Here is a 22,383-nt window from a genome sequence, read left to right as displayed (position 1 = left end):
AGAGATTGCAGAGCTAGCAAAACACTCTGGTACCAGCTGCAGGACAATTCGACCCAGAGAAAGTGCAGATAGTGGGTCACTACTGGCATTACCCCTCCTGGAAAACGAGGAGCTGGCAAATGGGCTATGGTCTGCACACTGGACTGCCTGTTCAAAGAAAGTACAGAAAATGGGGTGCACTGCTGCACGCACTGGTCAGGCTGCTCTATCCAAAGAAAGCACAAAGCTAGGAAAACCCTGCAGCCCAGTGTGGAGTGAGGGGGGCAATACTGTGCATGTGCACAGGGCTGCCAAGCCCCGAGAAGGTGAAGAATGAACAAATTAAGGCTGTGTGTGCACCCCACAGCCTCTGTAAGTGACCCTCACAAAGCATGTCATGTCTACATACAATAATTTCATCTGGTCATTAGGCCTTTAGAGCATTCCGTCCCCCTATGGACTTGCACTACAGAATTGAGGCTCAATGATATGAGTGCTTGGGCTCTCCCTCTGAAGCTCTATACGTCCAGGAACATGCACTACACCTTCCCTAATCCCTGTTGCTCTCACCCCCAGATTTTGAAAAGTGTCAGAACTTCTTCATGGACAGTTGTGATGTGCATGGTCCCCCTACATTTGTAAAAGACAGTGCAGTGGATAAGGGGCATCCAAACCACGCAGCCCTCACTCTGCCTCCTGGGTTGAGAATCAGACCATCGGGCATCCCTGAGGCTGGGCTTGGAGTGTGGAACGAGGCATCTGCTCTGCCAGTGGGTCTGCACTTTGGCCCTTATGAGGGCCAGATCACAGAAGATGAAGAGGCAGGCAACAACGGATACTCCTGGCAGGTGAGAAGTATTTACCTCTTCCCCTGTCTTGTGGCTTTCCACATCCATTCCCGTAGCTTGGTGGGACCTGCCCTTCTACATACTAGGACATGGATGGAGACAATATGGTTAGCTCTGGGTACTGAGTGGACTTTGCAGAACATAGAGCTCCTGATAAGTATCACAGGTTAAGTGGGAGCAAAGTAGTACAGACACAAAGGAATGCCTCCTCCCAGCCCTGAGTGGACAGGTCAACTCAGATGTGATGAGTAAGGAAAGTATCATGTGGTCATGAGTGGCAATGCATGCAAGCTGAAAGAGCTTTGTTGACAGTAGGGTAAAATAATTTCTCTATTACCTCCTCAACCGAAAAAAGCCTTTATTTTTTCTTCCTGAAATGCAGATCAACAAAGGGAGAAAGTGCTATAAATATGTGGATGGGAAGGATGAATCCTGGGCCAACTGGATGAGGTAAGGCCAATAAGTTTCTGGGAGTCACGAGAACACGCATCCCTCTCAAGCCCATACATCTTTCCTTCTCATCATGCCTCCCTCAGTGGTCTCCCTCAATCCTCTGTCCTCTTTTTTCTCCATTCAGTCCTCTTTCAAAGAAAGAGATATTTAGAGGAAAAAAGGGGATAAAAAGTATAGCATATGTCCTCAAAATACAAATCTCTATGCTAGACAAAATTTAGGCACTGGAGAAAAACTTTGAGGTCCTGGATTACACTTTAATTGATCTAATGAACATTATTTAAGCCCTTACTGTATTCCAGTTTAGAGAAAGGTATTCATTATTTAAGCAAATCATATAACCCATCTTCTTATGGAGAACTAATTGCAGACACAGTGAAACAATGGATTTTACTAATATTTAACTATAATTTTTTTTATTTTTTGAGAAGTGCACAGTGCCAGCATACTTAAACCAAGGATAGCCTAAACCAGTGGTCAGCAAACTGTAGCTCATGAGCCACATGCAGCTCTTTTGTCCCTTGAATGTGTCTCTTCCTGAAAATACCACATGTAGACACTACCTCGATAAGGAATGTACCTACCTATATAGTTTAAGTTTTAAAAATTTGGCTCTCAAAAGAAATTTCAGTCGTTGTACTGTTGGTATTTGGCTCTGCTGACTAATGAGTTTGCCGATCACTGGCCTAAACCTGTGAGGGCAGCGAATTATCCCAGCCTACCTTCTAACTAGAACTGAGTTCTGAAGCCTGCAGTTCAATGATCATGGGACACTTTCCTGAGGGGATCTTTTTTCAGGGGCTACAGAATGTGAATGAGCTATTATTGTTCTTTATGATTTTGCTAAGACAAAGAGACCTCCAAGTCCTGCCCAGTTGGCTCAGCGGTAGAGCATCAGCCTGCCTGTGGAAGTCAAGGGTTTGATTCCCGGCCAGGGCACACAGAAGCACTCATTTGCTTCTCCACCCTTCCCCTCTCCTTTATCTCTGTCTCTCTCTTTCCCTCCCGCAGCCAAGGCTCCATTGCAGGAAAGTTGGCCCCAGCTCTGAGGATGGCTCCATGGCCTCCACCTCAGGCGCTAGAATGACTTTGGTTGCAGTAGAGCAACTCCCCAGATTGGCTGATCATCGCCCTCTGGTGGGCATGTTGGGCGGATCCCGCTCAGGCGCATGCAGGAGTTTGTCTGCCTCCCCGCTTCTCCTGGGGTGGGGGGAGACCTCCAGGTTTTTATGAAAACCTGGGTGAGGCATCAAATGCTACCTAAATAAAGTGTGAGGGGAATGAAGAAAGTCCTTTCAAGAAAAGATGGACTTGGGCTGAGTATTGAATGATATAAACTAATCTAGACACAGATTCCAACATCAAGTAGCAAGTTCTGTGATATAAAACAGAACCTGAGTTAGTTTAGAGAAGCTACAGGTCACTGGGTTTTATGGCCAATCAGGGTGAAGGGTACATCTGGAATTGGCTTTGGAAAATGGTATTAGCAGGATGAGCACCGTAAGCAGGACATGGACATTGGAAGTCATATGACATGGTGACAGGCTCAGACATTGAATAGGAGGTTCTCTGGGAACACTGTGGGAGTGGGTGACATCAGAGCCCAAGTGTCAGGTGCAGAGCTGGACATGGATCTGAGAGGTAGTAGGAACTCATCGTCTGTGGGTTTCTTTTCTTTCACCTGTCTCAAACCCAGGTATGTGAACTGTGCCCGGGATGATGAAGAGCAGAACCTGGTGGCCTTTCAGTATCACAGGCAGATTTTCTACCAAACCTGCCGGGTCATCAGGCCAGACTGTGAGCTGCTGGTCGGGTACAGTGACGAGTTTGGCAAGAAGCTGGGCATCCAGTGCGGCAGCAAGCAGAAGAGAGAGCTGGCAGCAGCTAGAGGTGGGCACAACTATTCTTCTAAATGGAAAGAAAAGAGAGAAATCACCTTAGAAATTTTTGTGGTACACTCTAAAGTCAGTAAGATTTCAAATCAGATGCTTCAGAAATGAAGGATTGATTTCATATGCCTTTGATTCTTAGGAAAAATCTTTATATTTTTACTTCTGATTTAATTTTTTTAAGTGAGAGTAGGGGAGATAGACAGATTCCTTCGTGTGCCCCGGCCAGGATCCACACAACAACCCAGTCTGAAGTCCACGCTTGGACTAGCCAAGCTATCTTCAGTGCCCGAGGTCAACACTTGAACCAATTGAGTTATCGGGCTGATGCTTGAACAAGTTGAGGCACTGGCTCTGGGAGGGAAAGAGAGAGAGAAGGGAGAGAGGGAGGGGAAGAGAAACAGATAGTCACTTCTCATTTGTGCCCTGACCGGGGATTGAACCTGGGACTTCCACATGCTGGGCCAACACTCTCTCCACTGAGCAAACCGGCCAGGGTCTGTTTTCTGAGGGTCACTCCTGTCTAGCATACAGGGTAAGAGCAGATGTCAGATAGATGCCCAGCAGCCTGGAAATGCAGTGCTGTGATCAAGCTGAGACACTGGGACCTTCCTGAATGAGGTGGGACAATGGTGCTGTTCTCGGCTACAGGGTGTCTTATTCTCTAAGATTTGCTTTGTTATTTTTTGGAAAATACACTTCAGTGGGGAATCCTCTCAGAGATTACTTCATCTCCAAGTGAGAGAGGATGGTGGATTAGCTGGAGAGGGATAGGAGTCAGGCATGTAAGAAGTATGGTTGGGGCACTGGCTGGTTATCTCAGTCGGTTACAGCATCATCCTGTAATACCAAGGTTGAACCCAAGTAAAAGGCACATACGAGAAATAACCAATGACTGCATGTCTAGGTATAAAAATGAATAAATGCCTTTATCTATCCTCTCTTTCTTCTTTTTCTTCTTCTACTTCTTCCTCCTCCTCTCTTTGTCTCTCTATTGTCAATCAATTTTTTAAAAGTACAGTTGGGAAAATATTTTGAAACGACTTCCCATTGTATATGAAATAGGCTGACACTAAATGAAATCAAGGATGAATACTTGGTGTGAGGCTTGAGTGAGGACATTTTCAGTTTATCATCTGTGGGAAACTATGAGGGAAGCAATTCCTAATTGGGGCCAGTGGTCTTTCTAAACAACTGTGTTAAAAGCTACGTGTATATAAGAAAGGTCAGCATTGTTCCACCCATACAAGGGGTGAAACAGCACCTGATTCTACTTGACAGTCCCTCATCTGTCAATGCATAGAAAGGACACTTGATATGGGCTTTATGAATTTGTAAAGAAGATATAGTACATAAAAATTAAAAGATAAAACAGACTGTAAAGAAACACTTTGTGGGAGGCAGAGATTACACTGTCAACCCCATAAGAATGACTCATGGGAGACGTCTTAACAGCAGACAAAACATATGACCCATGCAGCCTTATCAACCTCTACCCTGACCAAAATTTTCTCTTTCAGCAGAACCAAAGCCAGAGATACACCCATGTCCTTCCTGCTCTCTGATCTTCTTCAGTAAGGAATTCCTCACCCAACACGTGGGATGCAGTCACCCCCATGAGATTCTCCCAAGAACATCTACAAGAAAACAGCTCCAATCAGTGGATCCCTGCCCAGAGGATCCAAATCAGCAGCAGCAACATACTGATACACACAGCTGGGATGACACAGCTGAAGGTCAAGAGGTCAAAGAAAAGTCCAGACCTTTGCTTAAAAGGACCAAGCAGAGGAGGATTTCAACGGCCTTTTTCAAACCTCCTAAAGGACACATAGGAAGCTCTAGTGAGCAAGAGAGAATGATGCAGGAAGTGCCCAGCAGAGGCCAGGAAGTAAATTCAGTGGACACAGGCAAAGTATTTATGGGAGTGGGAATGTCAAGAATTGTAGCTATCAAGTATGGAGAGTGTGGGCAAGGCTTTGATGATAAGTCACATATTCTCAGACTCCACAGGGCACACTCAGAGGAGAAGCCCTATGTTTGTAGGGAGTGTGAGCGAGGCTTTACATGGAAGTCAGATCTCCTCAGACACCAGAGGACACACACAGGGCAGAAACCCTATGTTTACAGGGAGTGTGAACGAGGCTTTGCACAGAAGTCAAATCTCTTCATACACCAGAGGACACATTCAGGGGAGAAACCCTATGTTTGCAGGGAGTGTGAGCGAGGCTGTGCACGGAAGTCACATCTCCTCATACACCAGAGAACACACTCAGGGGAGAAACCCTATGTTTGCAGGGAGTGTGAGCGAGGCTGTGCACGGAAGTCACATCTCCTCATACACCAGAGGACACACTCAGGGGAGAAACCCAAGTTTGCAGAGTGTGTGAGCGAGGCTTTGCACAGAAGCCAAATCTCCTCAGACACCAGAGGACACACTCTGGGGAGAAGCCCTATGTTTGCAGGGGGTGTGAACGAGGCTTTGCACGGAAGTCAGATCTCCTCATATACCAGAGGACACACTCAGGGGAGAAGCCCTATGTTTGCAGGGTGTGTGAATGAGGCTTTAAACTGAAGGCACATCTCCTCAGGCACCAGAGAACACATTCAGGGGAGAATCCTTATGTTTGCAAAGAGGGTAGCAAGTTATTAGCATAAAATTGCATCTCCACAGCCATAGCTATTACATGGGTCATATCCCAGCTCTGAGGGGACTTCAGAAGGAGTTTACTGACTCCTTCCCTCACAAGAGTGTAATTTGTACAGATATAACTGGTTAAACAAATAAATTCTTCACTTTCATAACAAGAGATGAGCTAGACAAACAGTTCCCTAAGTGCTATGGGAATGTCAACCCCAATCTCCTCCATGGTCTCTGGGCCTCCTGTTCTAATAAATCCTATCACCATAATACTATGAAGACCACATACCTCATTCCCCCCTGTCACTGAAACCAGAGAGTTCCAGGAGGGCCACAGAGAACTCACACTCATGCACAGAAACTCGACCCCTGGAAATGTGGAATTCTAGAGTCAATCTACTTCACTTACTGCCCAGGGAGAGGGATTTGAGACAGACTCACCAGGAAAGGAATTTCTTTGATTCCCAGGAAGTGGAGCCTTTTTTTCTAATAGACTCAAAACCCTCCTCCCTTGGCTTCTCTTGGCTCCTGTCATGATTTCCTCTGACCTCTGTGTCTCAGTGGTGCAAACCAGGGAAGAACAGGTACGTGTGCATGTCTGTGTACCTGGCTCAGTCTGGGCATCTGGTCTCCCTCACTCTCTCCTCGCTGCCTCTTCAGGGTGAGCATCTCATGGTGCATACCACCTGGACTCCAGATCATTCAGTAGTTGCTTTGAATCTCAGCTCTGCCCTCACCAGCTGTGCGACCTAAGGCAAGATTCTCAACTTCCATTTTTCTCTATTTTAATCTATAAAATGAGAATGGTGCCTGACAAGCAGTGGAGCAGTGGATAGAGCACTAAACTGGGACACAGAGGACCCAGGTTCAAACCCCCAAGGTCACCAGCTTGGTTGAGCGTGAGGTTGCAGGCTTCAGTGTGGAATCATAGACATGACACCATGATTGTTGGCTTGAGCCCAAGGTTGCTGGATTGAGCTCCTGGTGAAGGCACATATGAGAGCAATCAATAAACAACTAAGGAGCCCCACTAAAGAATTGATGCTTCTCATCTTTCTCCCTTGCTGTCTTTCCCTATCTGTCCCTCTGTCTGTCTCTCTTGCAAAAAAAAAAAAAAAAAGAGAGAAAGAAAAAATTGCTTCTCTCTCTCCACTATCTAAAACTGCCCTCTTGATGTTCCGCTTATCTGTCAGACCTCATCCTTACTGGACTATCGCCCCTGAGACAGAGGAATTCCAAGAAGCTGACAAGCATCCCCAAGGATGGGCTCCAGATATACCAGGACTTTTGATTCAACTCCCACATGCTCGAAGCCCCCCCGAGGAGGAGCATTCCAGACATACCAGAACTTTTGCCTCAGTTTCCCCTCAGGCTCTCCCAAACACTATATAATGCCCATAGTCTGTAACTGGTGCTCTTCTCCCCGGGAGAAGTTCCTTTCAATAAAGCCTGTTACTCTGGTCTTTCGGACTTTCATGGATTCCAACATTTGGTGCCAAAACCCAGGACTGGGTACTAACTGCCTGGATGATCCCTCTTTGCTGTCCAAACTTACAACCAGGAAAGCAATGGGCAGCAGCAGCTCGTCCCGGGCTTACTCCCTGATTCTATTTGGATGTGTAATTGTAAGGTCGATTGGCCAGAGTCTAACCCTGTCCTGAACCCCTGCTGGATTAGAAAGGTAAAAAGTTTCTTCCTTCCCCTTCCCCAGTTGTCCTCCAAATTTCTCTCGAAAACACCCCTTCCTGGATGGACAGTTTTGACTTTGGACCCCATGTCTACCGGTGGTCTGCCTCTACTCCTTTATGGACTTCTACGAAAGTCTAGGCGCGCCTAGCCAGGCCCCTCTTCTACGTCCTGGGATCTTGGCCTTGGGGTGACGACCTCTTGTCTGAGACTCCCTTTCTACGGAGATTTTCTCCTCTCGGAACTGTGACTGAAGTCGGGGACCCCCCTTCTCTCACCAGTCTCCTCTACTGTGGGCTCCTCTCAGTCCAAACCGTCCAGCCAGGCTCCCCTTGGAACATGGGCCCCTCCCAATCTCAGGCCTCAGAGACTACTCCTCTACTCCTTCGGGACTCACTCTACTCTCTGAGGTTCACAGTTTGGGAGGTTTCTACTCCCAGCGGCTAGTTTCTACAGACTTCCTTAAAAGTGTAGGAACCTTGCCAGGTTGCTTTCTACTACCATTACAATATCCTAAGAGATCTTGACAATTTCTGCCACCGGACGGGGAGGGCATCAGAGATTCCTTATGTGTGCAGGCCTTTCTTCTCCCTTCTCTCCTGTCCTTAATTTCTGTACTGCTTGTTCTACACGCAGGCCGGTTTTGGCCAAAAAAACCTCACCTAAAACCTCCGCTCCTAATATTTCCTTCTCTGCGGACTCCCAAATCTCTTCTTCTCCTGCCTGACCCCCGAGTGCACCCCTCTCTTGGGGCCCCTCTCTAATTCCTCTACAAATCTCTTTCGCTCTAGTATCTTCCCTCCAAGAGCCCCTTTCTTCTCCACTGTGTTTTTCATTCCCTCCCCCTCCTTAGAAGCTGTGGCTCTGGCTGTGGTGCCTGTCTCTCTTCTTCAACCCCTCCCCACTGCCTTTGCTGTATTTTACCCATTTCCCTCTCCCCACCAGCTTCCGCTACAGCTGTGCCCTTCTCCCCCTCATCCTGCAGATTCTGACCCTCATTCTTTTTCATCCAGCTGCTCACACTGTCCATCCATCTGCCTTCTCTCTTCCTCCATTCTATGCTGGCAACCCCCTGCCATCTCGAAAAACTTAAAAAAGCAGAATTTTATATTAAGCTATGTAAGTAATCCATCTTGTCTCTTTGTTTGTTGAAAATATCTCTACTATAATTTGAATTGAAACAAGTAAAGCGTGCTCATTTAAATTCCTTAATTCATAACTTTTATGTGAAATCTTTGTTTAATGTGTAACTGTGTCTGTTTCTAAGGCTTTAAACCAATAATTACCCACTTCTTAAACCAGGCTTACTCATCCCCACGGACTCTCCCTGCAATACCCCCACCCTTGCTGTCCGAAAACCTTCAGGGGATTATCGCCTCCTACAAGTCTTATGCCTAATCAATGAGGCATAGTTCCCCTCCATCCAGTAGTCCATAATCTCTACAAGTTTTTGTCACACATTCCTTCAAACACCTCTCACTTCAGGATATTAGACCTCAAGAATGTCTTCTTTACCATCCTCTACACCAGGGGTCCCCAAACTACGGCCTGTGGGCCGCATGCAGCCCCCTGAGGCCATTTATCCAGCCCCCACTGCACTTCCAGAAGGGGCACCTTTCTCATTGGTGGTCAGTGACAGGAGCATAGTTCCCATTGAAATACTGGTCAGTTTGTTGATTTAAATTTACTTGTTCTTTATTTTAAATATTGTATTTGTTCCCATTTTGTTTTTTTACTTTAAAATAAAATATGTGCAGTGTGCATAGGGATTTGTTCATAGTTTTTTTTAATAGTCCAGCCCTCCAATGGTCTGAGGGACAGTGAACTGGCCCCCTGTGTAAAAAGTTTGGGGACCCCTGCTCTACACCCTGACTCTTTATACTTTCTGTTTACCTTTACGTGGACTGTCTTACCCTAGGGGATCAAAAACAGCCCACACCTGTTTTGGCAGGCACTAGCTCAGGATTTAGCAGCACGCAATCTCAAAACTAGTACTCTCTTACAATATGTAGATAACCTTCTCCTCTGCAGCCCCTCCCTGCCTGCCTCAAGGAGACACACCACCACCCTTCTTAACTTCCTCACCATGAAGGGATATCATGTCTTCTCTGCTAAGGCTCAACTTCACTCCTAGTCTGTAGCCTATCTGGGCATTGCCTTAACCCCCACCACCTGAGGACTCACCCTAGATCGAACTCAGACCCTCCGCAGTCTCCAACCACCGCAGATCAAATCTTTTCTTTCCTCAGTCTAATAGGCTTCTATAAACACTGGATTCCCAATTTTGCTCTCTTAATCAAGTCCCTCAGTGAGATCTTCTGAGCATGGCTTTTAAGGTCTATAATGGCCAAGGAAGTAACAGAAAAGGCAAATAGGGCCCAAAAGAGGTCAGGAGATACCAACTTTTGGCATACGCTCTTAAAGGCTCCAGCGCCCAAAAGGGCTTCATAGGATTTCATCAGGGCCCTGCTCCAGAGTGGAAAAAATGGTCATTGAACTGAAGCCTGCCAGGCTTCCCGGCCCCACCGGTTGACATACCTGTGCTGTGGAAAGAGGGACATGAGAAGGTAAGCTGCCCCCTTGCTCCATGGAGGGAGGCTTCAGTCTCTTCTAGCCCTGCTCCAGCTACCTGTGACCTGACCTTGCCCAGCATGCTGGGAATTGCCACTGAAGGCACAAGGACATCATTCACGAGCCTAACATATTTCTTCCAAGTAGCAGATAAACTAATCTCATTTCTTGTAAACACAAGGGCCATCTACTATGCCTTGCCTGAATATTTGAGTTTTATTTATCCCTCGAAGATCTCTACTGTGGGTATTGACAGTCTGATTTTGTTACTTTATTTAATGTATAATATCTCCTTTATTCCTCTTGTCTCAATGTTCCATACATATTGTAGGCTGAGACCTGCTGCTAATTCCAGCTAGAAACAGTGGTCACTAGGACTTAAACTCTAACTACAAAGTGTAGAAATGTAACCACCCTTTTCCGAAGTACTTATAGGATTTACAAGTTACTCAGTAAACTGTTCAAAGACTGTCCAAGAGGCACTTCCAGCAGTACATCACCCAAGGACTGACTTTCACGTGGACAGGTCCACACACCCTGATCCTGACAACTCCCAATGCTGCTAAGGGTGACTCTTTCCCCCACCCTGACCATCTGGAGCTCAGAAACAGAGAAACAAAACCGACCCCTTGTCCTTCTATTCTCTATTCACCTCTCAGCCTACCTCACCCAATCAGGTGCTTTCTACTTGTGTGGGACCAACACCTATATGTGTCTCCCAACTAATTAGACAGAAAACTTTTCCCTAGTCTATCTCACCCCAAATATCAACCTAATCCCACCCCATAAGCCTCTTTCAGTTCCTAGTACACTACCTGTCAATCTAAGGACCAAAGGAGCTGTACAGGTAATCCCTCTTCTTGTTGCTTTAGGAATCTCTTCAGAAGTAGGTCTAGGGGCAGGGGGACTGGCCACTTCCCCGTCTTTTTCCTACTCTCTCTCTCTCTCTCTCTCTCTCTCTCTCTCAAGACCAGCGAATTCATAAACATGGAATCAGTGGTTTCACATAAACTGGGTGTCTTGACTATTGCCTTTCATTGGTCCACACACTCTTCTATTTATTTTTCTAACTTTTGGACCCTACCTCTTACATTTGTTCACTAGTTTCTTACAGAACTGCATGCAGACCTTCGCCAATTAGAAAATTGGAAAAATCTACCTAAACCCTAAAACCTGCCCTCGCAAAACAAAAAATCTGGAACTCTATAAAAACGCCCCTATTCCAACTGTCCCAGGGAGAGGCTCACAAAGGAGGCCCCCAATAGGGATAACAGCAGGAAGTAGCTCCAGAAGATGGCTGATGTGAGACAAACCTCCTTCCTGAACCCCATACCCTTTTCTTCCCCTCACCTCTTTTTTCTTTTATCATACCACAGAGTTGAGAAATGATGGATACATGAATTCACCACAACTTCCAAACTGCCCTTTTGCTGTTCCATTTGTCTATCTGACCCCACCCGTACTTACTGGACTGTCGCCCCTGAAACAGAAAAGTTCTAGGAAGCTGGTCAGATTCCCCGAGGAGAAGCATTCCAGGAAGCCGAAATCGTAGGACTGCAGAAGGGTGCAAACCAGAATTGCTGACTCAATGCACACTTGCTCAAAGCTCTCCCCACCTTAATAAATGTTTGCCTCAGAGTCTGTTTTGGTGCACTTCTCCTGGAGGAATGCCCCGGCAGATATTTCTCCTCTAATAAAGCCTGCACATTTGGTGTTCAAGTGCCGTCTCATTCTTACACTAGTAAGAAAAGAGGAACCCTGAACGATTTGTAAACATCTTTGATTGTGTGACCTTGAGAGTCATAATGTTTCTGTGTATACCCTAAACAAATGTTGCCAGCTTATACCGTGACTTCATGCTCTCCCCCTCCCGTGTGCGATCAAAGGTATATAAGCAGCCCCTAATCTATTTCTGGCACTACACGATTTGGGCCTGATGTTCCCTGTCAGCCATATGCGGCCGGCATATTAATAAATCTCCTCCTCTAATAAAACTCTTCAAAATTCATCTGGACTGGGTGTCTCTACATGAACTCAATGAAAGTGCCTTTTAGAACCTGGGGTGCAGTACTTTATAACAGTGTGTTGGTCATGTCTTTCCTCCGGTTGGCAATTGGTCTCAGTACCAATAAGCAGAGTCCTCATTGCCCCCTCAAGAGTAGTCTCAAAGAGGCTGCCAGCTCTGCTGCTAAGCAGAAGTGTCCCACTGCACGAGGAAGTCGAATCAGGGACTCCTTGCCAACATAGGGCTAGGGCTCTACTGGGACAGGGGAGCACTTCTCTAGGAAGCCAGGCTGTCTCTGAGGAGGGTGTGGACAAAAAAAGGGGCCACATGCTGAACCTGACAAGCTCCGGGGAGGCTTGCATGGTGGCCTTACAAACTCAGAGACCTAAAATAACCACACAAGATGGTCTGAAATTGAAACTTTCTAACTAAAAGCAAGCAGTTCCTGGTGGGCAGTCATGTCCTACAGAGGTATTTTTCTCTAACAATGGTCAAAGGCTTACTTTAATTGACCTTGTCTGTTGTCTTTTGCATCTACAATATGGTACCTGATAATGTCACCAGAGAAAACTCAGGTCCAAGGGGGCTTCTCAGGTGAGAAAAACTTCAGGTGAGAGACAAGGTGCAGTGTTCAAGCAAAGCAAGCAGTTTATTAAGCAAAGCTGTGCACTTGGCACAAGACACAGGTGGACAACTCAGCTCGTTTGAGCACCGCTACCTGTTGGGGTCTCAGATCATATATATATATTTTTTTTTTTTTTAAGACTATTTTATTTATTTATTTATTTATTTATTTATTCATTCATTTTTAGAGAGGGGAGAGAGAGAGAGAGAGAGAGAGAGAGAGAGAGAGAGGAGGGAGGAGCAGGAAGCATCAACTCCCATATATGCCTTGACCAGACAAGTGCAGGGTTTTGAACCGGCAACCTCAGTGTTCCCAGGTCTACGCTTTATCCACTGCGCCACCAGAGGTCAGGCATCAGATCATATATTTTTAACTCTAACTTTAAAGTTTCCCTTTGGGTGATACTCTGACCATCGTACAGTATTCTGACGTACAAAATATGGGGCAAAACGCCATTTTCCAAATCATTTTTTCAATACGCTGAGAATGATTACCAGCAATTATCGACAGTTTGGCTAAAATAAACTCAAATATTCTACAGGTCTGGACGTTGCTTAAGTTGACAAGGGAGACCTAGGGGGAAAAGGCTCCCTCCCCTCAGGAAACATCTCCAGGGAGGGGCTGCCCCTCCGTGGAAGGAGAGCCACTCTACAGAGGGAGGGCCCCCTCGGAAGGTCACCATATTTTAGGAGGGAGACCCTCTCCAGGGAGCTATCCCCTCCCCGGGGAGGAAGCTCCTGTCTAAGGCGAGGCTGGAGCTCCTTTCCACGGACTGATCCCACCACAGGGAGGTCTCCTGCCCCCCCCCCCCGCACTCCCGCCCCACACCATTTGTTCCGACTCTCATCCTCCCCTCCCTCGAGGTCCCCGCCCCACCCCACGCCGTCGTCCCTAAAACATAAGCGTGTAGAGATTCAAAGTGAAAGATGGGAAAAGACACGTTGGTGGTGCAAAAGTAGGTTGACAGTTTTTTGGTTACATGCACCCAGATTGCAGCAGAGGAAAAAACTTTCTGGAGACTTTTACCTAGTTGTTGTTTTCAAGATGCACACGAGATGGCAGCAAAAACATAGTTGGGTGTTTTTTTTCGTAGACAGGTCCACTGTGATGTTGATCCAAATATGTGCAAAACAGAACAGCAAACACCCTGGCTGGACGGCTAGGTTGGCTGCAGCATCGTGCTGAGGTGCAGAGGTGGCTGGTTCAATCCTTGGCTGGGGCACATACAGTAACAGATGAATGCTTCTGTGTCCCTCACTCCCCCTCCCCCTATCTGGATTCAATTAAAAAGAAAATAAATAAAATAAAATAAAAATTAAGCAACAGCCCTGCCCACTGCATTAAATAGAGTATCCAGACCTGGTAATAATTCCTATTTTAAGACCCTCACATGCCTCACCTTACCTATTGCTCCCATTTGCCAAATGAGACACAGACAATTGTTACCTCCGTTTCACAGGCATTTGAACTAAAGACTGATTCTAACACAGTTCAAATTCCAGAACCGATGGTCCAAGATGGGTCAGAAGACTGCACACTCGCAGTACCCTGGACAAATCAAGCAATCCAAGTACTCCTTGCAGCCTTGTGTTGAATATTGTGCTTTTAAAAAAGATTTTATGTTTTTAAGAAAACCTGCACATAACCTGAGGGTCCACTTGCCATGTTCTCACCCGAGGTGGTGTTTGAGGTGGAACTTGGGCAGGAAACGAGATAGGATAGTGGAGAGGGAGGAGGTGGCCTGGCCCTTCCCAGGTGCTCAACCAACAACAGATCCCTTTAAGAGTGCCCTCCCCACTTCTACCCCCTCCCTGTCTGAAGGCACTTTAAAATCTGTTCTTCAGTCCAGAGCATTGGTCTGCTTCTACCCACGTGTCCTTCCTCTGAGGCCTCACCTGACAGGAGCTTCCCACAGGCTCAGAATGAACTAGAGCTGACTTCTGGCTCCACCACCTGCAAGCTGTGTGATTTCAGGCAAATAAATGAAAACTCAGTCCCCTCATCTGTCAATTGGGGAAAACTGCTCCCTCTCGGGTGGCTGTGAAGAGTCAAGAAAGTGGTGCATGTTAGCTCCTGCTGACCATGTAACCAGCACTCTCTTCCTCCATCCTATTTAGGTCCATGCCTCATATGACATTATTATCAGTTCCCTCCTCTCTGCAGCCACCACCACATGGCATGAGACCTTGGAGCTCAGGATGGCCCTCCTGAACTCTGTCCTTGCAGTTCCCAGATGACGTCCAGGCCAATAATAAACTGATGTGACCGAGCACATGGAAGCCCAGGCTTACCCGGGGACACCCTCCCAGTCCTTGCACTCCCACAACCTCTTCATTCCTTGGAGACCACAGTCCAAGAAGGGACACTGAGAGGCCACCTGAAAAGGGAAGGCATCCAGAGGAAAAGGGCAGAAGGACTCAGTGCCCATAACCCCCACCATTATTATGACTTGCTCTTGGCCTTCTCCAGAAGCAGAGCAGCTATGGCACAGAGGGGCCAGACCCACTGGGCTGTTTTCCCCAAACTTTTTCCTGGCATCTAATGTGAGATTCTCAAGCTGTAGCAATAGTTCATATGGCCTTACTGTGGTCTCTGTAAAGATGGGACTCTCCAATCTATACATTTTTAAGAATTAATTTTTTAAAGTTTTTATTTATTAATTTTAGAGAGAGAAGACAGAAAAAGGTGGGGAGGAGTGGGAAGCAGCAACTGGTAGTTGCTTCTCCTATGTGCCTTGGCCAGCAGAACTTGGGGTTTCTAACCAGCAACCTCAGCATTTCCAGATCGATGCTTTCTTCACTGCACCACCACAGGTCGGGCTATTTATTGATTTTAGAGAGCAAGAGGAGGGGGAGTGGAGGGACAGACAGAGGGCAAGAGAGAGAAACAATAATGTGTTGTTCCACTTATTTAAGTATTCAATGGTAGCTTCTGACATGTGTCCTGACCAGGGATCAAACCCACAACTTTGACATATTGGGAGGACACTCTAACCCACTGAGGTACCTGGCCAGGGCTCCACCCTATTCATTTTGTAAGTTAGCTCTCAATATGCCAATGTGGCTTATCTGTGTCCATGGCTAAGAACTAGGACACCTTCCAGTGCATGATGACCTGGGCCTCTTCACTCACTCCTGCCCGAATAGGAACACAGGGGACAATGAACTTCAGAGAACACAGTGGATTCCTGAAATGGGCCATCAAGCCTAGAAATACTTGAGCTTTCATGCTGATTAAGCTTAAGCTCAATGGAATGCTGAAGCTTCTTCCTAAAACAGGCCTTCTTAGATTTATAAAATATTTATATAATGTGCTATTTCCTTACCTCTCTTTCTCCACCGATAGCCAGCTACCTGTCTTTGTAAACACAACAACCATTACTGGACAGACACCAGACAGAGGCCAAAGATAGACTCGGGACCCCAAACATAGACCCTACATTTCTCCATTTAACAATAGACCCCAAACCAAAAGTAGGACCCTGGACCCCAGGCACCAAACCAAACAGTTCTCCAGACCCAAGTCAGACCCTGGAACCCAAATGCCAGACACCAGAGACTGACACAAGATCTTGGATACCAGGTGCCACACATTACATCTTATGGCTAGAGCTGTGTGTGGGCCCCACACTGGAAACCAGGACATGGAGACACACACAGAGGGACCCCACACCTCAGATGCCATACAGCTCAATACAGACCCCAGAGACTGAATCCACATCTGTAACTGAGATCCCACAGCCAAATTCCAGACATGGGGTCAGACAATGGACCCAAGTATCCACACGACTGATGCAGGAGCTGAACTGGATCCTCACAATGTAAACAGCCGGGACTCAATACAGAAAACTCATGACTCTGAGTCCAAGCAGCTAGTTTCTCAGATGTGTTTTCATGCCGCTAAATGAGGGAGCACTACAGAATTTCACCAAACCCTACAAAAATTAACCCAAATACCTGACAGTGAACAAACGTAACAGTAACCCTAGCTGACAGATGTCCATGTCTCGGCTGCAGCACTTTCCTGAAGTCAGTTTCTCAGCCTTTACCTTCACATGTCCAGCTCATCGATAGTGTGGGGGATAAAAAACAGACAAATACATTTTCCTCATACCTAGTAAGTTCCAACAGCTGTGGTAATAATCAAATCAACTTAATCATATGAATAAGAGATACTCAACATATAATACATGCTCAAGGTGAATTCATATTCATACAAGACAGTGAAGTAACAGGGGTCCTCCCACAGGAAGAAGGCTCTGCCTCGTGAAAGTAAGGGGTCATGCCCGTAAGCTCTGGGTCCAGGCATTGTGGAAAGGGTCTCGCCTGACACAGGAGTCCTGTCACATTGGTTCTGTTTCCTGTGGGCATAGGAAACAGGCCCACCAGAGAGAATGGGGGTCCTGTCTCATCAGGTCTGGAACCTCTGAATGTAAAGAGAGGTCCCTCCCTGAGAGAGTAAGGAGGGCATAGCGTCATTTTTGATCCACGTGAGTGCAAGGAAAGGTTTTTCCCTGAGAGCACACGGCATCCTATCACATCTGCTCTGTTATTTGACATTGTGGAAAGGTCATAACTGAGAGTGTAGAGGGTCTGGGTTCGATCACATCGGCTCTGGATCCTGTGATGTAAGAAAGGAGTCTTGGCCTGACCTGTGGTGGCGCAGTGGATAAAGCGTTGACCTGGAAATGCTGAGGTCGCTGGTTCAAAACCCTGGGCTTGCCTGGTCAAGGCACATATGGGAGTTGATGCTTCCAGCTCCTCCCCCCTTCTCTCTCTCTGTCTCTCTGTCTCTCTCTCTCTGTCTCTCCCTCCTCTCTAAAATGAATAAATAAAAAATAAATTTATAGAAAAAAGAAGGGGTCCTACCACAGGAGTCATGGTACAGCAGGGCTGGGTCTTCTGACTGTGGTGAGGGGCCCCACTTTAGGAGGGGGTAATGTGAGCTTTGGATTTTGCCTTCGTGGACAGGATTCCCACCTGAGAGAATGATGAGCTTTCTCCCATGCACTTTAGTTCCTACCATTATGGAGACACAGACATCCTGACCTGGGGGTGATGGGAGACGCCTTGTCCCTGTGACCCTGCAACATGACAACGGCAGATGCTTGGTAAACGGGTGCTGTTCCCGAGGTAGTCACTAGATGGCAGCAAGAAAGGTTTTTATGAAGACATTCGGTAGGTTCTTATTCACTAGTTGCACACTAGATGGCACCAAACTGGGGCTGTTACTGGTGACCCCACTATGGGGTTATTACCAATTTGCACACTTAACGTCAACAGTGAAGTGTAAACCCATCAATACCAGAAGCTGACACACTTATGGAAGTTCTGACATGGTGCTTCACTGAAATAAATACCTATTTGGGAGATATTGTTTAATATTCACCCAGTAGGGAAGACTAGAAATTACTATCATTTCCTTATTATTTAAAAACTTTATTTTTTATCATTCTTAATATTATAAAAAGCAATTAATGCCTATAGTGCCTGGTATGCACAAATTTACAGTGCAGGAACGCACAATGCCTACTGGTCCCAAACTAGTCCCTGCACTCAGGTGTTTTTCCCATGGTGAACACTAGATAGTAGCAAATAGTAACTTTTTATAATGACTTAACATTTGGTAGCACACTTCACAGCAACAGAGAACATTTTCATGTCTTAGGGGCTCTACTCTAAGACATTAAAATGTGAATCCAGAAGGGGAAAGAAATCATAATATAAATAATAAAATAGCAAGAACTACATACCTATTGATAATCACTTTAAATGTAAAGAGATTAAATTTTCTATTCCAAAAGACACAAGTTGACTGAATAGATTAAAAAAAAAGACATATAATTACTGTCTATAAGAAACCCATTTCAGATGGAAAGACACAGACACTGAAAGTAAAGAGATGGAAAAAACCATTTTATTTAAATTGGAAATGAGTTTTTAAGAAAGCTGGGGTACCAATATTTATATCAGATAAAGCTGATAAACCTTTTAATTATACTCATCAAGAAAAAGAGAGAAAGGACTCAAATAAATAAAACCAGATATGAAAGCCTGACCAGGTAGTAGCAATTGGTTCAATGTCTACAAATTACCGCTTTTATTCAACATAGTATTGGAAGTCCTAGACACAGCAATCAGACATGAAAAGATAAAACAAAATCCATCCAAATTACAAAGGATGACATAATACTGTATTCAGAGAACCCTAAAGATTCCTGCAAAAAAAAAAAAAATACTATTGAGCCTGACCAGGAGGTGGCACAGTGGATGGAGAGTCAAACTGGGACATGGAGGACCTAGATTTGAAGCCCCAAGGTTGCCAGCTTGAGCGTGGACTCATCTGGCTTGAGTAAGGGCTCACCAGCTTGAGCACAGGATAGCTAGCTTGAGCATGGGATCATGGACATGACCCTATGGTCACTGGCTTGAGCCCAGGGGTCACTGGCTTGAAGCCCAAGGTCGCTGGCTTGAGCCCGGGGTTGCTGGCTTGAGCACAGGGCTGCTAGCTTGAGCACTGGATCATGGACATGACCCCATGGTCACTGGCTTGAACCCAGGGGTCACTGGCTTGAAGCCCAAGGTCACTGGCTTGAGCCCAGGGTCGCTGGCTTGAGCACAGGGTCACTTGCTCTGCTGTAGCCCCCCAGTCAAGGCACATGTGAGTGGGTGGTCAGTGAGTAACTGGAGTACCACAGCAAGGAGTTGATGCCTCTCATCTCTCTCCCTTCCTGTTGGTCTTTCCCTGTCTCTCTCTCTCTGTCTCTGTCACCCACAAAAAAACTATTGAAACTAATAAATGATTTCAGTAAAACAGCAATATACAAAATTAATATTAACATATTGGTGGTCCTGGCCAGTTAGCTCAGTCAGTTAAGAGCATTGTCCCAAAACAACAAGGTTGTGGGATTGATCTCCGATCAGGGCACACATGGGAAGCAACCAATAAATACAAGACTGAGTGGAACAACAAATGCTTCCCTAACCCCTCTCCTTTCTTTCCCTTCCTCTCTCTGTCTTTCTAAAACATAAATAACAATTAAGCCCTGGATGGATAGCTAGGTTGGTGGGAGTGTCGTCCTGGACCAGCAGAAGTTGCTGGTTCAATTCTCCAGTCAGCCCATACAGGAGCAGTTCTCTCTCCCTTTAAAAAAAGAAAAAGAAAGAAAGAAGTGGTTGCATTTTTATACACCAATAATGAACTATCAGAAAGACAAATTAGGACCTGAACCTGACCTGTGGTGGTGCAGTGGATAAAGCATTGACCTGGAATGCTGATGTTGCAGGTTCAAGACCCTGGGCTTGCCTGGTCAAGGCACATACAGGAAGCAAGATGATGCTTCCTGTTCCTTCCTTCTTCCCCTCCCCCACCCCATTCTCTCTCTCTCTCTCTCTCTTTCTCACCCCTCTCTCTAAATTCAATAAATATCTTTTAAAAAGAGAGAAATTAGCCTGACCTGTGGTGGTGCAGTGGATAAAGCGTCGACCTGGAAATGCTGAGGTCGCCGGTTCAAAACCCTGGGCTTGCCTGGTCAAGGCACATATGGGAGTTGATGCTTCCAGCTCTTCTCCCCCCCCCCGTCTCTCCCTCTCCTCTCTAAAATGAATAAATAAAAAAAATAATTTAAAAAGAGAGAAATTAAAAAAACAATTCCATTGAAAATTGCATTAAAAATAAAAAAATAAAATAAATAAAATAGATACCTAAGAATAAATATAACCAAGGAGGTAAAAGATTTGTACTCAGAAAATTATAAGACAATGTTCTCTCTCGGTTCCTGAGATTAGCATTAGAGAGGAGAGCAGAGAAAGGCCACATGGAAGAGGCCAGGAGAAGCAGCCAAGATGGCAGAGTGCTGAAGGCAAAGCCAGTTTGTGCAAAGTTTGTGTAGAGAGGAGACGGGAAACAGTGGTGAATAAGGCTGGTGAGCTAGAAACCTTTGATTCTAGGAAACTTGGATAAGTCAGTAGCTTTGTGGGCACTGAATAAGTGGGTTTTGGAGCCCAGAGTGTGTTATTACTTGCCCGCCGGGTGCAAGCTAGGATTAAAGGTAATGGCCCACCAGTTCTTGGCTCCATTGTTTCATTACCGTCTGTCCGAATCTAATGCAAACCTGCATGGGCCAGGCAGCTGTGATAGTGGCCGCGGATCCTGGTTTTACATGGGGCTACACCAAACTAAAGTTTTCACAACAAAGGAAACTATCAACTGAACGAATACAAGATATTTGCCAATGACACATTCAGTAAGGTGTTAATATCCAAAATTTATTTAAAAACTCATATACCTCAACACCAAAAAACCCCACCAATCTGATTTAAAAATGGGCAAAGGGCCTAACTAGGCGGTGGCGCAGTGGATAGAGCATTGAGCTGGAACATGGAGGACCCAGGTTTGGAACGCCGAGGTCACCAGCTTGAGCGCCGGATCATTCAGCTTCAGTGCAGGCTCACCTGGCTTGAATGTGGGCTCACCAGCTTGAGCGTGGGGTTGCTGGCTTAAGCGTGGGATCATAGACATTATCCCATGGTCACTTGCTTGAGCCCAAAGGTCAATGTTGGAATCCATGGGAGTCCAAAATGACCAGTGTAGCAGGCTGGAAAGGAAGAAAGGAACCCTGCCGGGCTGACTCAAAAGAGAGAGTCGCACCAGGCACAACCTGGGACTGGGTTTTTAGGGGTTTTGGAAGGAGTGAGACGGGTCATGGGGCATTAGCCCATTGGCTGCTGGACCAAGGAGGGTCTTTTATGGAAGTTTGCCAGTGTTTTTTGGCTTGTGACATCAGACATTCCTTCACGATTAGTCATTTGCTGCAAGCCCTGAAAGGAGACTTACTGGCAGAGTTAAAGAAATGAAACCTAAAAAAAAAAGGCCTGACCTGTGGTGGCACAGTGGATAAAGCGTCGACCTGGAAATGCTGAGGGCGCCGGTTCGAAACCCTGGGCTTGCCTGGTCAAGGCACATATGGAAGTTGATGCTTCCAGCTCCTCCCCCTTCTCTCTCTCTCCTCTCTATCCCTCTCTGTCTCTCTCTCTCTCCTCTCTAAAAAAAAAAAAAAAAAAAAGAAAAAAAGAAAGAAAGAAAGAAAACGAAATGAAACCTAAGAGTAGATAGCTTGAAGCTCAAGGTCACTGGCTTAACCAGGGGTCACTCGCCCTGCTGTAGGGCCCCCCCCATCAAGACACATGAGAAAGCAATCAATGAACAACTAAGGTGCTGCAACAAAGAATTGATGCTTCTCATCTCTCCCTTCCAGTCTGTCCCTTTCTCTGACTCTCTCTGTCAGTAAATAAATAAATAAATAAATAAATAAATAAATAAATAAATAAAAAATGGCCGGAGGACCTGATGGCCGGGCCTGAGTCTGAAAGGGGGATGTTAGGCAGACACAGGCTATTATCTGTGCCCATCACATCATCAGTGCAAGAATGAGGGTGGGTGGGTCTCAAGAACAGTTCCAGAAAAACCAGAACTGCATGAGGACATTCCACATACTTGGGGCAGGTGTAGAGGTGTGGACGAAAAAGGGGCCACATGCTGAACCTGACAAGCTCAGGGGAGGCCTGCATGGTGACCTTGCACACTCGGGAGACCTAAAGTAACCACACAGGAGGGTCTGAAATGAAGACTAACAAAAAGCTGTTCACGGTGGGTAATCATGTCCTGGGGCGGTATTTTCTTCTAACAAA

The sequence above is a fragment of the Saccopteryx bilineata genome, chromosome 5 (assembly GCF_036850765.1).
Source record: "Saccopteryx bilineata isolate mSacBil1 chromosome 5, mSacBil1_pri_phased_curated, whole genome shotgun sequence".
NCBI classification, from domain to species: Eukaryota; Metazoa; Chordata; class Mammalia; order Chiroptera; family Emballonuridae; genus Saccopteryx; species Saccopteryx bilineata.
Note: the sequence above shows the minus strand (reverse complement) of the source record.